The following is a 23,699-nucleotide window of genomic DNA, read 5'->3' as shown; positions in this document are numbered from 1 at the left end:
CAGAGTAAAAAGGCAGAGTAAAAGACACTATCTACAGAGTAAAAAGGCAAACCACAAAATGGAAGAAAATATTTGAACTCTTTTATGGGAAGGGATTAGTACCCAGAATATATCAAGAATTTCGAAAACTAAGCAACAAAAACAACAATCCAATTCACAAGTGGAAAAGGGAATAGAATAGACATTTTACCCGAGAAGATAGAGGAATGGCCAATAAGCACATGGTAAGATGCTCAACATCACTAGTCATTAAAAAAAATGCAAATGAAAGACTAATTAATACAAAGTAAAAATCAAAATCAACAAGCAACTATAAACCAGAAACACACTATGGGAAGGGAGGGGTGGAGAGAGAAAGGATTAGGGTCAAAATAAGGGGTGGTGCAATTGTATGGGGAATATAACCAAAATGAAAATGCGTACATTGTGCAAAAATGAAAAAAATAATAAATAAAACTGTTCCTTCAAAAAAAATGCAAATGAAACCACTTGAGGGATATTGCTTCACACTTGTCAGGATGGCTATTATAAAAAAAAAAAACAAAAGGTGTTGGAGAGGATGTAGAGAAACTGAAACCTTTGTACACCTTTGGTGGGAACACAGTGTGTCCACTGTGGGGAACAAAATGGCAGACCCTCAAAAATGTGACCCAATATTTCCAATTGTAGGTATACCCAAAAGAATTGAAAGCAGGGTCATGGAGAAATATTTGTACACCCATGTTCACAGAAGCATTATTTACAATAGCTAAAACAAGGAAGCAACCCAAGTGTTCATCAGCTGATGAAGGGATAAGCAAAATATGGTACAAACATATGATAGAATATTGCTTGTTATAACAAGTAACAACAAGTGAGAGTGTGGAGAAATTGGAACATTTGTTCATCACTGGTGGGAATGTAAAATGGTATGGTCACAAGAACAACAGGTTATTAAAAAGGATTACCATATGATCGAACAATTGCACCTCAAGATATTTACCCAAAAGAATAGAAAGCAGAGTCAAACAGGTAAATACTTATACATCGACATTCATAGCAGCATTATTCACAATAGTGAAAGGGTAGAAAAAACAGGGCCTCCCTGGTGGCACAAGGCGTTAAACAGCGCACTATGAAGCAATCCACAGCCTCTGCAGCACGAGTTCGATCCCGGCCAGCCAGGGAGCAATCCACATGGCGAAGCAGACCTCTCCTGACTCGCCCGCTGCTCCCCTCGGCAGTGTATTTCTGTTCCCCACTCTGCCTGTTCTGTTCCCCACTCTGTCTCTGATGGATCCTCTCACCCCCCCCATGTCTCTGGCCTGTACCCCAGGTCTTGTATGCATAAATAAATAAATCTTAAAAAAAAAAAGGTAGAAAAACAGAAGCTATCAGCAGATGAATGGGTTTTTAAAAATCTGCTATATACATAATGGAATTTTATTCAATCATAAAAAGGAATAAATATTTCCTATGTGCTAGAACATGGACGGACCTTGTAAACACTATGCTAAATGAAACAAATCAAACTGAAAAGGACAAATACTGTATGATCGCACCTATAATTCACCTACAACAGGCAAATGCATAGAGACAAAAAGGAGAATAAAGTTTATCAGGGGCTGCAGGGAATGAGGAGAGATTATTTACAGGTATGGAGTTTCTGCTGGGGATGATGAAAACGTTTTGGACATGGACAGTGGTGATGGTTGCATGCTATTCTGAATGTACATAATGCCAATGAACTGTCCACCTAAAAACAGTTAAAAAGGTAAGAAAAAATTTTACCATAATTATATGTTAACACTGGGGGAAAACAACAGTATATTGGAGATTCAGATATAATATGCAAATCAAATACTAACATGACTTGCTACCAGTGTCCAGACAGAATTCCCTGTCTTCTTTCTCTCCATCTTCTTTCTTTCCCTCCTTTCCTCTTCTTTTCTTTTCTTTCTTTCTTAAATCTTTCCTTACTTAAGCTCTGTATCAAATAACTAAAGATTCTGCAGAAGATAGATACAGGAGGGAATTACAAAGAGAATTTAATTTCAAAAAGATAAATCATATTATGACAGGGACTGGCAGAATGAGGTCAGTGAAAGCAGGGATTATAAACAACCAGCAGGCAGAACCAAAAATCCAAAAGATTCCTTCTCTCTTCGGTCAAAGGGAAAATAAAGAACCAAAAAGACATGTACAAGCCCCAAATTTGTCGGGCATTCAGTTCTATAACAACTTCTTGTTAGGATAAGATGAGTTAAATAATTCAGGCAGGGCTAGCTTCACTGGCTGTGAACTACCAGGCAAGGAAGCACAGGAAGATAGCTTGGATTCTGTGCCAGCATCAGGTCAGGGAGCACATCTCACTTACACTCTCCATGAAAGTATAGTCTGCCACTCAAGCTCCCCCATCTACAGACAGAATCTGTGGACAGCAACTTAAAACTCTAAGTCACTGGTCCTCACTAAATGGCCAGTCCATATCCTTCTGCTGCAGATTACCACTCAACTGTTTCACATCAGGTTTAGGTCAAAGAGAAAAGTGGACATTCTTCAGCCTTTTACTTGATTTGACAAGCATTACCAATAGACCCATTAATAGACCCAGCCTATTAATGATTCTTTTTAAAAAAATCTTAATACCACTGTTATGATTATAACTGGCAGAATGGTCTCCTAAGATGCATTCCAACTCTAATTAAAACAGGGCTGTCCCAGAGCTCCCACTTAATTTTAATTTATATTAAGATAACACAGAAGAGCTATTTAGTATATTGAGCAACTGCCTTAAATCTGGTTGCATCTTCCCATTTCCATAAGCCACAAGGTTTGAGATTGATAATGTGCTAAGGGAAAGATCCAAATTACCAACATAAGTGGCACTGTTTTAGAACATGGAAGAAATTGCTTTCTAAAATGAAAATGTGCTGTACTCAGTGAGCTATTTAAAAGATAGAGTGCTAAAAAGATTCTGCCCATCAATAACCATATCGGTAGAACTAATGGAAACAGTATGAACATCTATTTGGGAATTTATGTTAATCAGTGCTGAAGAGGTGGAACTCCCATAGCTTTTCACTTAATTATACTTGCGTTTGAGATCTGGATGACATTCCAAATATTCCCAGGCTTCTTCCACTTCAAAGTTCTCTGAGCTTCTTTACCTAGAAACTGTACTACTTCTCACTCCACTCTCTTTATTTATAGCACTAAGCACCCCCTGACATTGTATTATATATTATTTTCACTATTTATTGTATATCTCTTTCACCAGAATATCATCTTCATTGTACTATTACAGCAATTTCCCAGAGAAATCAGGTGGCACTCAGAGAAGTGGAGAGAGAGATTTACTTGTCACACTGGCGGGTTCAATGGGATCGCTCCCAAAAGGCTGAGGCCCAAATTGCAGGCATGGTAAGGTTTTATACAGTTTGTATGAGGAAACTGGTCACCCCATCCATCATAGCATAAGCATTTATTGTTTGGGAAGGGGGTCAAGGTAGCCTGGCTGCTATTGTGGACAAGCAGTGCAGTACACCCAGCAACTTCTCCACTCCAGCAAGCAGCAGAATCTAAGCAGCAGACTCCCCCAAGCAGCAGCCTTAGGAAACTTCCTGCTTCAGTACATGGGCCCTATCTGTGTGCTTGCTTCTGAATCCCAGTGCTAACACCACCACCTGGCACAGACTTGGTAACTACTTGGGTGTGGTTACTAAATGACTAGGTAACTCCTGTCCCACCCGTTTATCTTAAAAATGAGATTATTTAAGGCCCATCAAGTAAAGTGGGTTGCCACTAGGTTTACTAGAGGAAAAGCTGATCATAGAACCAGGCCTTTTACCTCTCATCATTCAACGTAAATGGAATTATGCCACTCTTTGCTTCTGATTGCTCCCACTGCCTTAAAAATGCCAGCATTCTACAGCCTTTCAAATCGCTTCAAGTTTTATATGACCCATTTTTCCAGTCTTGTCTCCTGCCACTACCTTTCACACCTGATGTTCTTGCCATCTCAGCCTATCCTGCCTCCTAGGTTTGCCATAACTTTGTTCATGACTCCCTGTCTCTCGAAGACCTATCTGCTCCATCTTCTTATGTTAATGTTCTGCCCATCCTTAAGACCCAGCCCAATACCACCTCGTCTATGAGCTTCCGCTTTATCTTTCCTCATTCTCAATTTCTTCATCAGAAGAACCACCCTATTCTGAGTTTCCACGGCACACTGGCCTTCTATTTTTCATTCTGCCTGGTCTCTCTTCTTTACTAAACCGCAAGGTCTCCACTTTCATATTTACTACCAACTCCATAATGCTTGGCATACACAGCGGGAGCAGGGGAAGAAGGGTGGACACACGTGCTACCCTTCCATGTTCAGTAACATGCCTCACATGACAACATGCTTCCCGGCATCCTGACTGATGGCCCCAATAATCTAAAGGCCAAAAAAATCAGTTACTGCTGGAAATGAGATGACATTAAACATGACAGCACATAAAATCAGCCAGTGAATGTCAGAACATAAATCATTATGCATTTGTTTTGCAACGAAAGAAAAATGCCCCATTCTTTTCTCAAAGTATAATCTCCAAAAAAGTTACGAATACTTCGGGTAGAGTTCTACCACCATTACATCCAAGGACTCTGTACTCTCCAACCTTTGTCTTATCCGAGCTATGCCCACAGCTCACAAAGCAGGCTCAACATGTTTGTTGACAAATGATTAACTGTGTCTACACTGCCTCTGGTTGAACAGGATGTGGATGGACATGGAACTTCTCATTAAGTTTCATACCACAGGACAGCTATTTATTTTGGCCTACTTGAAGGTCACCATTCAGAGACTGGTTTATTTCTTTGTACCTAGAATCAGCCTGGATTATTTGTAAGAGACAAAAATGCATAGAAAAATGATAATTCGAAAATATTTTTATAAATTATCATTCTCAGGGCCTCCCTGGTGGCACAAGGGGTTAAGTGTCAGCACTATGAAGCTGTCCACAGCTACCACAGCATGAGTTCGATCCCCAGCCAGGAAGGTGACCCACATGGCAGCAGACCTCTCCTGTCTGGCCCGCTGCTCCCCTCAGCAGTGTATTTCAGTCAGTCAGCCTGTTCTGTTTCCCGCTCAGTCTCTGAGGAATCCTCTCACCTCCCCCCACAACTTTGACCTGTACCCTAGCACTTGTATGCATAAAAAAATTAATCTTTCAAAAAATAATAAGATAAATTATCATTCTCACTAGAATTACATATCTTCTTTCAACCCCCACACTATCCCTATCAAAGGATAAATTCATGTACTTTACTCACTAGTAAGGACGATGAGATTAATTAAAGTGTCAGAGACTGCCTGACAATGGCACAGTTGCTCCCTAGTTGTCATCAGGTCACTGGTAAGAAACTGATAGTGACTTAGAATTCTGTGGGACACAAAAGGAAAAATTACATCTAAAGCTGCACAAAGGAAACAATTCTAAGATGTTAATTTCACTACCTATATTGATTTGGAAAACAAAAGTCTCAATTAAAAATAACAGACAACAATATTGGTTCAAGGTTTTCTTCCTTCTACCTTTGCCAATTAAAAAACATGACGCTCACAAAACTGACAGGAAGTACATATTATGAGGCCACTGTTTTCATACCAGCTACCCTGGCTCTTTGTTCCTCACTTAGAACCTAAGTCGTATGGCTAAGATTTGCTAAAAGCGCATGAGACCTTTTTCCATAACACAGACTAAATCTCTCTCTTCCATTCACTTTTGCTCTCTCCTTCCGATAAGAGAAACATCCTGAAAACCTTGCTGCTTTGTCCATCAAGGTTCACTCAAAATTACCTAAAAGCATCTTTGTGAAGGACAATTCCATGTTCAGAGGTAAACATAATCGCAGTACATACACATGTGGGTTCTCAACAAAGCACACCTGAAATTTACATTCTATTATAATACAATGTTATCGCAAATAAAATAAAAATTTTAAATGTGTGTTGTTAACTGTAACAATATTTGCAATATTTATTATTTTTAAAAAAAAGAGAGAAAAGCTGAATCATAATTTCCACTGGGATGAGCACCATATCTCATTTATTCCACAGTTAGACTGTTGATGTCTAAAATGTTAATGTGTCTTTCTCAGGACTAAATAAAGTTATAGAATCTCTGATCTATAAAGGGAGGTGTAAAATTGAGCCTATGAACATTGTAGACAATATAAAGCCTCCGCCTAAAAAAAAAAAAAAAAAAAGCCTTCACCTATATCAGTACACACACACACTCATACTAACATAACAACTAATAGGCAATCATCAGGCACAGATCTTGCAGCTTAGAATAACTGCCATGTATTAAATGGTCCTCTAATGATTCAAAGAGTTCCCATCTTCCTAAGCATCTCACCTAATAAAGAAAGGAGAGAGTACAAGCAATGGAAAGAACTCAGCTCAGTTACTTAACCTCTGAACCTTAGCCTTCTCATCTGCAAAGTGAGGTTTTGGTCTAGAACAGTACTGCCCATAGACAGACAATGCCAGCTACAAATGCAAGCCTCATGTAGTTTTTAACATTCTAGCAGGAATATTTTAAAAAGTAAAAAGAAATAGGTCAAATCTATTTTAATAATGTTTTCATCAATCTAACAGCGAAAATATTTCAACATGAAATCAATATTTAAAAATTATTAATAATGTATTTGACATTCTTTTTTTCACACCTAGTGTTTGAAATCCATTGTGTATTTTAAGCTCACAGCATTTATCAAATTGGATAAGCCACATTTCAAATGATCAATAACCACACAGCACCAGTAGCTACTATACAAGACAACATGCCTAAACAATCTCTGATACTTTTCTCAAACATGAGAATTTTAATAAAAAGAATAATAGATTTGTAGATCAAATCAACAAACTTAGAAAAACTAAAGAGTGCCTCCCTGGATATTCTTAGTCTATTTATTCTCATTCAAAATGATGTTTTACTTTTTTTAACTTTCATTTTTTAATTCAGTGGAGCTGGATCTATAAACAACTGAGTTAGGGTTTGCTCTACTACTTTCAGACTTAACCCATTCTTGCTACTAAAGCCACTGACCTACAAATCTAGGAGGTTAAGAACATTCAGGACAAAGAACAATTGCTGAATGAATGGGATTTCTAAAAAACTAACTAGAAAAAAAAACTTACAATGGAGTTCAACAGAAATGACAAAGAAAAATATTTGATAACCACATTTTCTCTTGCATATTAAGATAATGCTATCAAATGCGAATTTGCACATGCTTTTGGAATTGTTTCACTAATTACTCAACATGGGCTGAGAAAGATCCATGCTGCTCCTCCCACACTGTCATGCTTATTAATCCCTTTGTGATCAAAGATCTGCCTTAGCCAGATGGCTGGTCTGGGTTAAGAGTACAATGTGAGATCAGAGAACAAAGCAAAGCTAACTGGCCTTCCTGGGAACTGAACCTGTGACCCTGACCTCATTAACTCTAGAAAACAGTTAACCCATCACAAACATGCCTGGGCAGCTGCATTATAAATAGCACCAAGAAAGCCCTGTGCAACTGTTTCAATGGCTCTCCAGTAGAGACAAAGTCACTTTAAATGTATGAAGAACTTTTCAAAATGAAGAAAATCCTGAATGTGATCATTCAGGGCAGCCAAGAATTCACCAGCAGTCTTATGAGCTCTGTTTGATCTGTCAAAAGCTTCCTTAAAAACATCAGCTATGGCTCCACCTGAGACCATAAAAGGATCTGACAACGGAATTGATGAGCTTTCTTTTTGCAAAACAGTGATCTTAGGACCAATGCCTTATCATTTCATTTCTCCCTGGTTAAGAAACCATGCATTAATAATTTGAAAAAATGAATTTTCACAAATGATTTTTTGATTCCAGCTTATCCTAGATTTAAACAATAATGAAATTTCTCTGTTGCACCTCCTCTGCTATACCCCTTGCCTCTCCTGGTCCAGCCAATCCTTCACCTAGTGAGAGCGGTGAGGCCAAAGGGCCTTTGAGTGGGTTGTTCTTACCTTCCCTGGTAAAAGCTCAGCACCTTTTTAAGAAAGTTGTCCTTCCTTCCTTTTCCTGAGAACAATTCCACTTAGCAGCTGCAATCTGCTCTAGTCTAAAAATTTGTCTCTAATGGGCTGAGTACTTATATTTGATTTAAATATCTGTCATGTGTTAGGGATGCAATATCTGTATCTTTTTCTCAAATACCTAATATTTGATATAGTACCAGTTTCAAGGGAAAGTTTATTGGAATTTCCATTTATGCCTCAAAATACGCTATTTGAAATAGTCTACAAACATCTGGAAGAGCTGGTGAACATTTTAAAGTGATTGATAATATTTCAGCTTTTCAGTTTTGACATTTTAAATGGAATCACATTTCCACACACAAATTTACCAGAACATAAAAGCAATTACATATTCCTGCGGTATTTGGCTTCTTAAATATTTCTGACAATATCTGACTATGAGGCATTCACATCCCTTAAGTGTTTGTACTCAGCTTTTTTTATTTTCAGTTACTTAAGGTAATTCTTTTACATATGGATTAAGAGTTTGTAACCTTGAACTTCTAAGACCTGTGAAAACCATTGATATATGTAAATCTAAAATATGCATGTATATCTGCCTCACTACTACAAGTAAATATCTAAGTTGACTTTGCTATTCTTGTATCTATGAATTTTCACAAGAATAAAATTAGTAGAAAATATAATGGTAACCAAATTTAGTAACTGCCTGAACATACAAATTACATTGACCATTCAATAGCTGCAGTGTTTTTGGATGCTCACAGAAACTATGCCAACCCATTAAGGGGCAAGTGTTAGATAAAAGGAATAAATAAATAAATGAATATAAAATGTAAGCTTACTAACATTTGTATACAATCTCATTAGGAGCAAAATGATTTTTTGAGGACTAACTTAATGAGGTCTGATGCACAAAATAAATAATACATTCACTTTCATCTAATCTTAGTAGAAAATGACCAATGAACAGAAGCATACAAATTTTCAAACTATGAAATGGTTATTCTTTAATATATCATCATTATCTATGCAACCTTTGATTTTAAAATTATTAGTTTCAAAAGAATGACTTTAATTCAATGAATAAACTGTTTAAATATATGGTTAAAAGTTTAAAGCTCTATGCACATAGAAACTATAATGCAAAAACAGGAGTATATATTTATATATCCTTAATACTTGGCAATCATTTTATTTATAAGATACACACCTACATGTCAACAGCATTACCCAAATCAGACAGTATAATAGTATGATTCTGAAAGATAAACATGTGAGAGAAATATTAAAATTTACCTTCTCATAGACACTTTAAAAATGATCTATTTGTATATTCCAAGTACTATTTACAAAATACATTTCCATAAAACATCCTTTAATTCTTTCTGACAATGATTTTAAAGGGGAAGAAAGTCTCAGAATTATCAAAAAATCAAAACTCTGCAAAAAATTAAACATTTGCAAAGAGCAGAAAAACAAACAAAAATAATAGGACAGCTAATGGCAGTTTCTTACAAGTACTTCACAAAATAAATTATTTTTATTGCCTGGTGATTTTAAAACAAATCAATAGACTATAAAGTATTCTTTGTAGCTCTTAAGTCTTCATTTTGTACCTTAACAAAAGTCCACACTAGTTCATAATGAAGTCTTTTTATAGTTACACAGCTATTTCATGTCTCTTCTGAAGATATATTAAACCTTTGAGTACTCGATAAAACTGACCAATTAATTGATTCTATCATAAAAACCTGAGAAGCAATTCCAAAATGTTTACATCAAAGAAGAGCCAAAGTCAAAATGAATTACTAGTATACTTAATATGCTTTCTTGCTTCACTAAGTTAAACATCTTCAAATGAATCCTTTCAAAGGAAACTACAAAAGATAGATCACAATGGGTAATACTGCCATTCAAACTTACCCAAAAGAAGGAATGGTGTGGGGGAAAAGTGAGCAGAGGTCAAACAGAATTCAGTTTGAATTCCTGCTTCATCTCTCACTAACTTTATGACTTTGGGCAAGTTAATAAAACCTCTTTGAGTCTTATTTTCAGTTATCAAATGGAAACACAGGGCCAACTTATAGGGCTGTTCTGAACACTAAACATATATAAACAGACTGTTTAGTACAATATCTAGATCATAATTAATAATTATTCAGTATATGACTGTAATTACTAAAAACATTTAAGAACCCATCCAGGTATAATTTAATATTCAAATTCTAAATGATGGTTATGCATTAGAAAGAAAAATATAAAGATTCAATTACAGAATTTTCTTTAAAGTACTTAGCCCAATGAACCTTTACATTTCTGCTTTTCAATTTTTAGGTCCTAACCCATAAACAGGATGTGTAATCATTTAGTGGATCACACCCAGTATTTATAAATAAAATAGAATGAAAAATAGGTCTATGCATTGTTTCATGAATCCTTAAAAAAATTAAACATTTGAAATGTCTGTATTCTGGATGATAATGTAAAACACACCTCTTATTGTAATCTAACAAAGTTTAAAAATAACTGCTTTACATTAATAATGTAAATTAAAATAACTAGGTGACACAAAATGCAAGATATTGCTAGACACTAAATACATACTTTACTTCACCTGATCTTCCCCCAAATCCTATAATATAGGTAGTATTACTTATACCACTTTACTTAGAAGATCAGGTCACTTGACAAGGTCGCAGAACTAGTAACAGGTAAATCCAAAGTTCAAATTTAGTCACCTGACTACAGAACTTACACATTTAGCCACTTTACTAAGTAGTAGCTTGTAAAATATAACTTGTTCTTATATAAAAGTCACTCCAAAGGTAGACTTTTTCATGAGGCCTAATTTGAGGGTGATTTTCTGGAGGTGCAGCTTATCCTGGAGAAGGCAGTGTGATTCATAGGTGAAGGCACTAGGAGTGAAAGGCAGCTTCTGCCCTGGGCATTGCTGCTTCAGTGGCAAGGAGCTGGCAAGTCATTTAATCTCCATGGGTCTGGATTTCCTCATCTACAAAACGGAGTGGTAACATCTGCCCTACCTCAGACAGGCCATTGTAAGACAGTATATGTACATAAAACAAGGGGGACAGTTCTCTTCTGCTAACCAGTTATGTGAGATGATCATTAATACCACCTAAGGCATATTTCACAGAAATATTTTTCATAGAAACATACATCAAATATGATTTAAAAAAGGAAGGTGAGCAGGCTTTTATAAGTTGTATGCAAAAACAGTTTGCAAATTTCTTGACAGAAAGTAGGTCTTCAGGAAATGATCATTAAAATAAACCAATTTGATCCATATGTATAATTTATCCACTTGTATTTTATTTTTCATTAATTCATTCCTTCCATGACAATTTTATTATAGGCCAGATTAGAGGTGCACGCTACCAAAAAAAAAAAAAAAAAAAAGACCAAAAGATCGTGCCTTGTATGGGTGAATTTAACAACAATTTCAAGTAATTTTTCCAGAATCGTGTAGAATATTGTAAAATACAGATTCTTTCTCTAGCAATAATGATAACATACACTTAAAGTGCTTTCTTGTTTGTGAAGAACTTTGTGGTAGCTTTTATTTCTCCCACCATTTGCCTAAGTATATTAAGTCAATATCATCATCTTCCTGACTCCCAATTTGCTGCTTAGTTCTATAAAGTCTTTAGAATGAAAGTTTCCCTGATGTCAGAGGTGACTGTAAAAATGAGGTTTTGAATAAAGTACATTTTAAATAATACTGGAATGGGTCAATTTAGCCACACTCTTCTATTTTCCCTTCACTTTTCTGAATTGAAGTAATCCATAAGGCAACCATATTGCCTATAGGAGAGATGCATTTTTTTCCAAATGTTTCTTAAAAAAAAAAAAAAAAACACTCTGCCTTTGATTTTTTTTCCTTACAGGCAATTCTCAGATCAATATATTGAACAAAGATTCAGTTTTCTCAGAATAAAGGTGGCAGTGGTGAAAGGTGTCTTTTCTTTGTTGACTTTTTAATTACCCAAAAGTGATTGCTGTATTCAGATTCAAGAGTCACATACAATGCCAAATAATTATTACCCGTTTTACATATAATGTAACACCTACTATATGTGATTTTTACAAGCAAACATTGATTTAATGACAACTTACTGAATTAAAATTTTGCTACAGGGTATTTACTAAGAACCTTTTAGTAACTGCCTTATCCTTTGTATTCTAACCACTCCCTCTCCATCACCACCTCACCCCAACACACACACACACACACACACACAAACACACGCACACAAACACACACCCTCCCTTACCAGCACCAGATCAGTTTCTGCTCCATTATTCCTAAAAACATTAAAATTTCACAACACATGGTCTTAGTTACTAGGCTTTCTCCCCCCTCCCCCAATTCACTGAATCATTGTGTCCTTAAATATACATCTTCTCTCTTAAAATACAGAATTTATACAATGATCCCGATGCTTCTATTCTGAGAATATCTAATATAAAATGCAAACGTCTGCCCATCTATTTACCGATAACCATGAATAAAAGTCATACCCCACCCACCGTGTCCATAGGGTTAGGAGGTCCAGCCTCGCCACTACAGAGCTCTACAAGAAAGAAGGTTACAGGACCAGGAAAAGCATCTCGAGAACCCCTGGGAGCAGACAAGGAAAGCACATTTCCCACCACTGGCAACGCGCAGTGTTTCGGTCCCAGCCCGCGGTAAACAGGGGAAACCTTTGTCTTGCCACAGCCATCAAACTGGCGGCTCCTCAGAATTGGGGCAACAAGAGTTTGTACGAAATGGCCTGGCAGAGGTTAGACAAAGCGATGCAGCTCTGCCGGGGGGTCTGGGCTGAGCCGGCCGGTCAGCGCCCTAGACCGCAGCCGGCCAGGGCCACCCCGCGGCCGCCGAGCCCGCGCCGAGGACCCGCGCCGGGATGCGAGGCGGGGAGGCGAGCGGGGAGGAGAAGGTCCCACCCTGTGGCCAAGTTCCCCGGGCGCAGCCCGTCTGCAGGTTCCCCTGCGTGGGCTCCAAGGGCGCGCGCCGCGCACAGGCGCCTCCGGGAGGGTCCGCGCCGCGCGCGCGGGGACACCGCCCCAAAGTCCGCCGAGCCCTCGCCGAGCCCACGCCCCCGGGGCAAGGGCAAGGTGGGGTCCGGCGGGGGGGCGCGGGGGCCCGGCCCGGGGGTCGCGAGGGTCTAGAGCAGCCGCCCGCTGCCCCCCATTGTCTGGCTCCGGCCGCCGGCCGAGGGGCCGCTCACCTGAGGCCCGGGGCGGGCGCCGGGGTGGGCCGCGCGCTGGACGGCGACGGGCGTTCCCGCGCGGGCGGCGGGCGCGGCTGCCCCGGCACCGGCACCGGCAGCCTCCGCAGCAGCACCCGCGACGCACCCGCCTCTCAGGCGGCCGCGGCCTCCATTGCTCTCCCCGCCGCCGCCACCGCGCGGCACTGCGCGCCGGGCCCCGCGCCGCGTGGTCACATGCTCCGCCCGCGCCTCGGGCGCTCGGACCCGCCGCGCCGCCCCGCCCGCGCCGTCCCCAGCCGCGAGCTCCCCGCGTCCCTTCCCGCGGGGACGTGCCCGGGACGGCGCCCCTCCCTGGGGTGCCCCGGAGAAGCGCGCGGGGTGGATCACGCCCACCCCCTCGGCGGGGAGGACCCGAGCGGCGGCTGTCAGTGGGCTCCCCGGGGCGCCTCCGCGGGGGCGAGAACCGGGCGGTCGGGCAGCGCCCCACGGGACACACAGGGGTCCTGGACGAGCCAGGACGCACCTGGATGAGCCGGAGACACACGGGAGCGACCTGGACGCCCGCGTTGCGCAGAGCGGAGGGCCCGCAGCGAGCCCGGGTAGTGGGACCCCTGGAAGTGGAATCGCTGGAAGATGCCCCGAGAAAAAAAGACTCGAAGTTGCTTTGTTGAGACCGTCCAGGGGAGCAGAGTCACATCGACAATTGGGCATTATTGTTCGCAGTCATAATGAAACTAGATATTGACTTTGATGTCTTAAGAGAGAAAATTGTCTTTTTCTTTTGTGACCTAACTGGAATTACTGAGTTTTTTCCTTACTTTCTGCTGTCACTATTTTGATGGATCTCATTGAGTCCCATTTCTGACTCCTTCACCACGCATGTAAAAATGCTAAAAGCAAATAAACAAAAAAACCTTAATGTCATTATTTAATCAGGATATTTAAAACAAAGCAGCCCGCCCAAAAAAAATCCTCAGTGACAAAAGATGATTCCCTAGTAGGTATTCAATATTGAGCCAGTTGTCCAATGCCCAAAATGGGACTAATCAGTAAATGCAGGTGCATGACTTTGAAGGAAAAACTTTACTACTGGGAGAATCTAGTGCAACTAGACTTTTCTAAACATTTTAACAAATACCAGTACAAATTATGGTTGTCCTTTTGTGACCAAAGATACTATTCCATTTTTCAGTGCTTATATATCCTAAACTATGCTTTATTCCAAAAAAGAAGAAATGAAGAATTTTATAAGGAGTTGAGCAAGTTCTCTTCATTGGATTCAGTGGCACTGTAAGTTTCCAGAATCCAAAAATTAAATCTATGTAGACAATGTAACTGGAATATTTTTCTTGATATATTGTAGTTGTTCCAGCGACATGAAAACACATTCTATAAAAAATCAAAACTTACATAAATTAAGCGTAGTTCTATGACTTTTAGGGTTTTTTTTTTTTAAGATTTATTTTATTTACTTGCGCATATAAGAGCTAGGGTGTAAGCCAGAGGTGGGGGGGTGGGGAGAAGAGGATTCACCAAAGACAGAGTGGGGAGCAGAATTAGGCCAACTGATGGAAATACACTGCTGAGGGGAACAGGGGGCTGGACAGGAGAGGTCTGCTCCCTGGCTTGGAATTGAACTTGAGCTGCAGTAGCTGCTTATAGCTTCATAGTGCTGAGTCTTAACCCCTTGCTACACCAGGGAGGCACCTATGTCTTTTAGTTTCATGGGGACAGGTAGCCCAATGAATATTCCTTTAAAATATTGAAAGCGTTTTGGAGAATTTCTGTTCACCTTAGAAAATTCTAGTTGGACTTAGGTCTCATTGGCCTCAGAAATCAGAAATGATCAGGTGCACTTTTGACAGGCACTATTTTTTAAACTATTTATTTATGTATGCATATAAGAACTGGGGTACAGGCCAGAGGTGTTGGGGGGTGAAAGGAGTCACCAGAGACAGAGTGGGGAACAGAACGGGCAGACTGACTGAAATACACTGCTGAGGGGAGCAGCAGGGAAACAGGAGAGGTCTGCTGTGCCATGTGGGTAGCTCCCTGGCCAGGGATTGAATTCATACTACAGTGGCTGCCAATACCTTCAGAGTGCTGAGACTTACCCCTTGCACCACCAGGGAGGTGATAGGCACTATTTTTTTCCCCTCTCTTTTTAAACACACTGGTTTATAATTACTATAAACAGGGCTATAATAACAGTGTGGCACATCATTCTACTTTTGAAACAGCTAACTGCCTTTCAATTAAGTCATAGATTTCCAGAGACCATAATACAACCCAAAGGAAAGATGCAGAACATTAGGAATTTTTAAAATATTTAACCACTTAAGAGTTTTATTACAGGTTATAGAAAGCATGTGAGAAAGAAATTATATAATTACACCAGTAATTCTCAGCCATGGGTAGCTTTGTCCTCTAGGAGACCTTGGACAGTGTCTGAAGACATTTTTGGTTATCACAACTGGTTGGCAGGTGCTGCTACTGGCATCTAGTGGGTAGAGGCCAGAGATGCTGCTAAACATGTGCAATGCAAGGGATACCCCCCAACCAAGAACTATCCAGCTCAAAATATCAGTAGTGCCTAGACTGAAAAACCCTGTTCTTAGACTAAAAACTTCCAAAACCCCTTGATTCTATATTCCACCTGGCTGCTTATCATTCCTTTCCCTGTGTAATCACATCACATTTTCTTAGTGCTTAAGAAAAGAATACAACAGTAAAATCTTTCACTGCGAGACTGGACTAATGAACTGAGTAGAGCATAAGTAACTGCAAATAAAAACCATGTAGATAAAAAAAAATTAAGCTGAAGTAAAGATATGGTTGTATAGGAAGTATTTTAATTGTCTCTTGTGACTGCTTCAGAACCTTATTTTATCTCCCCAACATCCTTGACCTCCAGAGTGAGAAAATTGAAGTATACCATCATTTTGAATGTTTCCATTAGCCAGGCATAAAGTTAGGAATCAAGGGTTATCCCTGACACTCTAGGGGAGAGGCTATTATTTCTATTCAAGGTTCAACGTGAGTGAGGTGGGTTTTCTTTTTTTTTTTTTTTAAGTTTTATTTATGCATACAAGAGCTGAGGTGTATGCCAGAGGTGCGGCGGGGTGGGGTGGGGCAGGGGGGTTGAGAGGATTCACCAGAGACAGTGGGGTGCAGAACAGGTAGATTGAATGAAACACACTGCTGAGGGAAGCAGTGGGCGAGACAGGAGAGGTCTGCTGTGCCATGTGGATTAGCTCCCTGGCCAGGGATTGAATTCATGCTACAGTGGCTGCCAATACCTTCAGAGTGCTGAGACTTACCCCTTGAACCACCAGGCAGGCTCCCAGAGGTGGGTTTTCTTAAAAGAAAGGATAGGATGAGAATCAAAACACCTAGCACACCCATCCAGCCATCCATCCAGCCATTCATCCAGCCAGAACGCACATCATTTCTATACTGACCTTTTGTCCCTAAACATGGTCTGTGGATAATTCACTGAACTTCAGACATTTTTCTCAGATCTTGAAAGTGGGGATAATCATTGTATCTCACATATCTTAGATATAGATTACAAAATTATGATATCTGAAAATAAAGGGTGAGGCTTAGCCATTGCACTCTGGATGTGCTGACCCCTGCAATTTCCCTAAATATGTGGTAATGGGAGACTGCATTCATGCTGTCCCCTAAAATATAAATTAAAAAGAAAATAATGGGAAATATATTAGGCAAAAAGAAACTGGATGTCTATTTGCAAAAGAACAAAAACTAGGGGGTAGGGAGAGGAAAGAATTCACACTGAACCGTTATTTCAAGCCATATACAAGAATTAATTCAAAATGGAGCCAAAGAGGTAAAATTGTAAAATGCTTAGATGAAAACCTGGGAGGAGGGCCTCCCCGGTGGCACAGCGGTTGAGCGCTGGGTTGCGAGGCTGCCCGCAGCCTCTGCAGCGCCAGTTCGATCCCCGGCCGCTAGGCGAGGGTCCCACATGGCACACAGACCTCTCCTGCCGCCCGCTGCTCCCCTCAGCAGCGTACTTCCGCCCTTCTGCCTGTTCTGCTCTCCGCTCTGGCTCTGGTGAATTCTCTCGCCCTCCCGCGCTTCTGACTGTGCCCAGTGCTTGTATAAATAAATAAAAATCTTAAAAAAAAAAAAAACCTGGGAGGAGATCAAGCCGTTGGGTTAGACTACGGTTTCTTAGATATGACACCAAAGGCACAAGCAACAAAAGATTAAAAAAAAGCTTTATCAAAGTTAAAAACTTTTGTGTTGCAAATACAAATGCAAATTAAGACCCACAAAATGAGCAAATATATTTGTAAATCATATATCTGGTAAGGGACTTCTGTACAGAATATATAAAGAACTCATACAAGTCAGTAATTAAAAAGACTTGAAACCCAATTTAAAAATGGGCAGAGGATCTCAATAGACATTTCTCCAGCGTAGATATATGAATGGGCAACTAACAAGTGAGAAGATGCTCAACACCAGGGTTGCTCAACACCCTGTAAGCATCAGGGTGCATTACAGATGATATTACAGTTCAGGAAGTGAAGTAATAGTGAATGCTTTCGCCCAAATGCTGCATGAGGGGCAAGAAAAATGGGTCCCCGAATGTCCTACCTGTTAAGGAATATTTAGAGACTGAGCAAAGAGAGGCAGGATTAAAACAAGCTGTGTGAATGGTGTCCTCCTCAGGTGGGATAAGAAAGTGATGTCTTCATGACAAGGGGCCTGCCAGCCCTAGGGTCCTAGTCACAAGATAACGTGACTCTGGTTGCTGAGTCAATGGGTCTCCAAAGCTGAAAGAAATGGTGTCAACCGTAAGGATACAGAATTTGGGTAACATTTAGTTGAATCCGGCCAACAGGCCAACAGTCAGCCACTTAAAATCAAAAGTCAATGCCAAGCTTTGTTTACTGGGGAGAAGCTGACCTTTCCTGCTACACCTGTTAACCTCCCCCTCCATGCCCCCCTCTCACTTTCCTGACTCCACAAAAATCCTGCAACTGTATGGAACCAAATGATTGAGTCAATGTTTCCCTGTCCCCAAGGAGGACTGAAAACCATATGGACTGTATAAATACATTGGGGAATTTCTAGGGGGTTGGCTGGACTGGACTTAAATTTCTATGGCTCCCTCTGATATAGGCAGCTTATCTGGTCCAGTGGTCTTGGATTTAACTGATGGGATTTGGACAGGATTCAAAGTGTGTGATGAGAAGCTAATATGACCCTATGGGTGGGAACTTTTGGATGAATCTTTGTACTGTTGTTACTTATATATCTAAATATATAGTAGGAATTGACATGTTATATGCTCATGCTCGAATCCTGTGTCAGAGGGGATCATGCCAATCAGGGAAGAACTAGTGGGACAAACTCCCTGCTATATGTTAGCAGTGGATGGGCTACAAGTGAGCACGTGAGCCTCTGCCCTCCAATTTCAAAGACTTCACCCTGTCGATAATAGATAATGTCTTGTTGGTTGACAAATCTGAAGCCTCAGCCTTAAATTCCTTGATAATCAGGGGTGTCTGATAAGCCCCAACAAAATTCAGAGCTCTGCTTGCCTTATGAAGTTTCGTGGGGTGAAGTGGGCAGATTCACAGTACTCAAGTCCTCCTGCTGACATCCACCCAAAGGGAAGTTCAGCTCCTTGTTGGACATTTTAGGATCTGATGCCAGTATGTGCCTCACTTGGACATTCTTAGACTTTTCTATCAGCTAACCCATAAATTAGCATTCTTTGAGTGGGACCCAAACTGATACCCATGAATACTCTTTGTCCCTACCTATATAGCAGCCTGATGAAAGCATCCTAACGTCTGCCTGAGTCCAGAAATTGCAGTGGCTGGCAATCTGACCTGCTGCCATCCCTGTCCACATGCTATGTTTGGAAACAAAAAACCTCATGAGGGCGTATCATTTTGCTTTGCCTGATGCTGTCGGTGGCAGCTCTAGAACATGGGTTCTGCCTTGAACATGTATTAACACACAGACCAGCACAACTTGTAAAAATCTGATTGATGCCAGTTCATATGCTTCTCCTGAAGGCTGAGCAGCCTTGAGTTATGCCACACATGGCTCTCAGGCTGCAACTACTCAGTGACACAGTAAGTATCTCTTAAACCAAACCAATGTAATAATGATTCAAATTCAATTTAACAAGCGACCCCAAACTGGAGTGACCTGTGTGCCTTTCAGCTGTCTGTCTATATGTAGGGGGGAGATAAGGGTTGCTTATGCCTCTTCTATTGAGCCATTGGCAATGACACAAGAGATTAGCAAGCGATACTAAATTGTCTGAGACCTAATGGATGACAAATTGGCTGCAGACTACATCACTACATCCACTGCACCGTATGATAGGTACTCACAGTTGGCTGTGTCTGGGATCCTTGGAGCCATATTTGAGGTCAGTCTTGCTGGTCAACGTCTTCTGCTATTGACATCCCATTGATTTTAGTATTAATGGATGCTGTCTGAGACGAGTAAAACAGGCTTGGTCCCAGCCTCTGTTGGTCAGATTAAGCAGGGTGGCCAATGGAGTGGCACTCAAGTTTGAAAACTTAAGTTTGGATAAAAACACAAGGGTAAAGGCATGGCATGGTATAGGCAATTTGCCAGGGAGCCCAAGCATCCCCATACATTTATGTTGTGGGTATGCCAACAATACAGGGACCTGATTAATCTTTATTCACATTATTTCTCAGCATTATGTTTGAAATGGTAAGTCTTGAGGAATGAGGGTAATGTCTCCTTCTAGGACAAAGAGTGGCCTTATTTATTACTTGCAATAATACAGGTGATTGCCTAAGCACTGTCTTTCTAGGCTGTGACATGAACGTCTGCATGCATGGTATTCATCTAAGCCTGTTCAACTTGCCCCAGAGGACTGGAGTCAAGGGAACCAATACAAGCACAATGCTTATGCTACTTGCTCTGCCATGAAATGTCTTGGTCTCTAACCCAGGAATATCCCATTTTCCTGGTTTTTTTTGGGTTTTTTTTTTTGAAGATTTAGTTTATTTATGCATACAAGAACTGGGGTACAGGCCAGAGTTGTGAGGGGCAAGAGGATTCACCAGAGACATAGTGGGGAACAGAACAGGCAGACTGAAATACACTGCTGAGGGGAGCAGCAGGCGAGGCAGGAGAGGTCTGCTGTGCCATGTGGGTTGCTCCCTGACCCGCCGGGGATTGAACTAGTGCTGCAATGGCTGGGGATAGCTTGATAGCGCTGTCTTTAACCACTGCGCCACCAGGGAGGCCCATAACTGTGGTTTAAGGAGGAAAGGGCTGGAAGGTGGGGGATGAAATAGGTAGCATAGATGACTTTTAGAGAAATTTTTGCAATACAGGGAGCCAAAAATGGGAGGTATGCATAAAACTAGAACCAAGTCAATAGTAAAAATGATTCAGAAATGTAGCGTGAATTACAGGAGTATTTTGAATAGTTGAGGAGATAACTGGTCACAACTAGATGGAATGGCTAGAGGTCAGAGATAGTCATGTTATAATAGGAGGGAAGGAAATTATAGACATAGATTTGATGTTAAAAGATTTGGATGGTGAGAGTTCTTACTGTCACCATTTTCTCAGTGTAAAAAGAAACAGTGAGGAGGGATTAGAAGGTCTCAGTCAAGAGAAGGTGTGAAGTACCTGGGGAGAGGTCAAGGATAGGAATTGTCACACAATGCTGCAAGCCCTAGATTTTCAGGGCTATAAATGTAAAGTGAAATGGACATGGTGGTTTTCTCTCCAGCCATATTCAGCTGCTTAGATACAGATGCAGGGTGGTTGGAGTAGCTTGAATTCTAAGTTCAGAGGGACAAGAGAATAAAGGGTACATGCGAGGAAACGTCTACGCCAGATAAAGAGAAAAGTGAGAGTGATGAAATTACAAAGGGATAGGTGAAAGAATACATTGTTTGGAGATCCTAGTAGAGTCAAAGGCTACTGTGATAGATTTAATAATTAGAGTTCTAGAAAGAGGGATGAGTGGGAAGCTAGCAGTTCGGATTTTTGGACGTTATGACAAGATCTTTCTTGTTTTCAAACTATAGGTTGAGTCCTAGGTCATGAAATCCATTTGGTGGGTCAGTTTCTAAATTAGTATTTTAAAACACTGGCAACACATTATAATAGAGTATCTAAAAAAAGATAATGCCCACACCTCACTCCTAGAGGTTCTCATTTGGACTGCTGTAGCATTCAGACATCAATTTTTTTCAATTAAATTGTCCAGATAATGCCAATGTGCGTGCCTGGTCAATAACCACTGGTCCAAGCAGATACTGAAATGCAAAGGTTGGTGACAGTCATGTAAATCAGGAACTAAAATCTTCTAAGAGTTGGGGAGAGGGGTTGAGTTCAGACGTGTGGTAAACTGCAGCAACTGGGACAACAGGTGGCACAGTTAATGATAATTAATGTCAACAAAGTGCATCTGCAAGTGAGAAAAACTTGGATTTTGTAGACAGATCACAAACTTTGATTTCCTTATATTTTTGAGCTAAATGGAAATAAATAGATGTCAGTTTTTAAAAAAAAGTGTTTAGTATCTAAGTTCAGTGATTTCTCCTATCTTTCCACTATAAATCTTGATTTGAGTAAATTTTTACTTAATTGTAGAAGTATACTATTACAATTATTTTAAAAACTATTTGTAAGAAAAAGAAGATAAATTAACTGGAAAGTTTATTGGAAAATCTGTATCAAGCCCCACAATTTAAAATTATTTAAAAAAATTAAAGACATCTATCCAAATGAGAACATTCAGAAGTTTATGATAAAACTGATTTTAAAAATTGTAGTATCATGGTTATGAAAATAACAACTATGGTGAGCTATAAATTTTTTAATTATAGAAAGACTGAAAACAGTATCAAAATGACTTGTAGTTACTTTGGGGGAAAAGGTGGGAACAAATATTTTTAAATTTATTTACAAATATTTATTGAAAGATTTTCCACATGACATTGCAAATAGTCCCATTCTCTTATACTTCGCTATAATACATGAATTCACACATAGGAAGTGTAATACATTAAATTACAAAGGTGGTGAACAGTAAGTCACATCATACCCAAATACACCCTGAATTATTCAAAGGGCATAACCTGAAATATAAGGCATATTAGTTTTAGAAAAAGAGCACTGTCCCCCCAATATGTATGTATACACTACACACACACACACACACACACACACACACAAATATACTACTTTATAAAACCACAGGGGGAACCAAAATGTATTCTGAATAACTGGTCTTCCAATTTCTTTAGTCAGTTTTTAAATTCTTTTTCAATCATAATGAAATCTATTAAAAATAGGATTTTCACCTGTGTTCAGTTCAAACACGATTAGTCTTTGTAGGTGACATTCTATTTTGTACTTTTATTCTTTCATTAATACATATGCCTAAAATCTTCAAAATGACAAGTTTGAAAATTAATTATAAAAAGTTGTTTTCTATTTTAGATGCCATAGTTTAGTGCTTACATACTGTTCTGGAAGACTGATAAATTACAACATTCAGCTTTACGAAGCAAAAAACTGATACTGAATATGTATTTGAATTTTAACAAAATGTTTTACTATATTTAACCTGTATACTTTCATATTCTGAAATTTTAGATTAATACACTCAGAAATTTTATTTATTGAAAAAATGTACCAAATTTCTGTTCTTTTTTTCCACAAAATTATAAATTTGATAGAACTTGTATTATGAAAACAGTCCATGTGACAGCCAAAATATTGTATATAATATATAAATGTATCTTTCCCATTACAGTTCTCTTACTTGACAATAAATTACATGTGGTAGCCATTATTTTGTAAAGCTCTTTTTGAATGTAAGACTGACTTAAATATATTCCCCTCAGTGATAGCAAACTGGTAAAAAATTAATTTTAGACTAACAAGAAAAACTTAAGCATGACAGCATAGTATCCAAATTGATAATTCCTGTTAATGTATTAAGGATATGGGTTATAAACATAGGTATGAAAACTAAATACATGTAAAAAACAAGTACTGTAAGAATATTTACACATACATATCATGGCTCATTAAGAAAAAGAAAACTAAAGCATAATGTGAACAATACATTGTGTCAATTCACAGTGTAAACACACTTCGAGGAGTAAGTTAAGTCAGGAATAATAAAAACACAGATATAATATCAGTTAGCAATATTAATGCGTATTTTGTTTGTCACATATATACATATATATAGCTCTTTAAAACCAAAATTTTTTACATAAATATTCACTGATTTAAATAAAAGTTGACAGAGGTAGAATTTGTGTCAATGTTCATGATTTTCAGGAACAAGTACTTGAATTATTTCATTACTGTTCTGTCCTTTTAAAAATCCACACAGCCAACGACTGAAAAACCATCATTCT

General features: G+C 39.5%; 2 protein-coding genes across 5 annotated transcripts in view; both read right to left on the bottom strand.

Moving 5' to 3' along the window:
- Positions 1-13,329, bottom strand: part of CRACD (capping protein inhibiting regulator of actin dynamics) — a 213,489-nt gene extending 200,160 nt beyond the window's left edge. For 3 of the 4 annotated variants that reach the window (XM_054688270.1, XM_054688273.1, XM_054688271.1), the window contains exon 1: positions 13,291-13,329. The gene's annotated coding sequence lies outside the window, so the exon portion shown is untranslated. Of the gene's footprint in view, positions 1-12,589; positions 12,837-13,290 lie in introns of those variants that run through there. The other variant, XM_037530666.2, reaches the window with a different exon arrangement.
- Positions 13,330-22,131: 8,802 nt separating this feature from the next.
- CEP135 (centrosomal protein 135) overlaps positions 22,132-23,699 on the bottom strand; it is a 65,142-nt gene continuing 63,574 nt past the window's right edge. The window contains exon 26 of the mRNA XM_054687931.1: positions 22,132-23,697. The gene's annotated coding sequence lies outside the window, so the exon portion shown is untranslated. The remainder of the gene's footprint in view (positions 23,698-23,699) is intronic.

Source organism: Talpa occidentalis, unplaced genomic scaffold (genome assembly GCF_014898055.3).
Source record: "Talpa occidentalis isolate TD23 unplaced genomic scaffold, MPIMG_talOcc4v2.1 talOcc4.6, whole genome shotgun sequence".
Classification (NCBI taxonomy): domain Eukaryota; kingdom Metazoa; phylum Chordata; class Mammalia; order Eulipotyphla; family Talpidae; genus Talpa; species Talpa occidentalis.
Note: the sequence above shows the minus strand (reverse complement) of the source record. Positions and strands in the feature narration are given on the sequence as shown.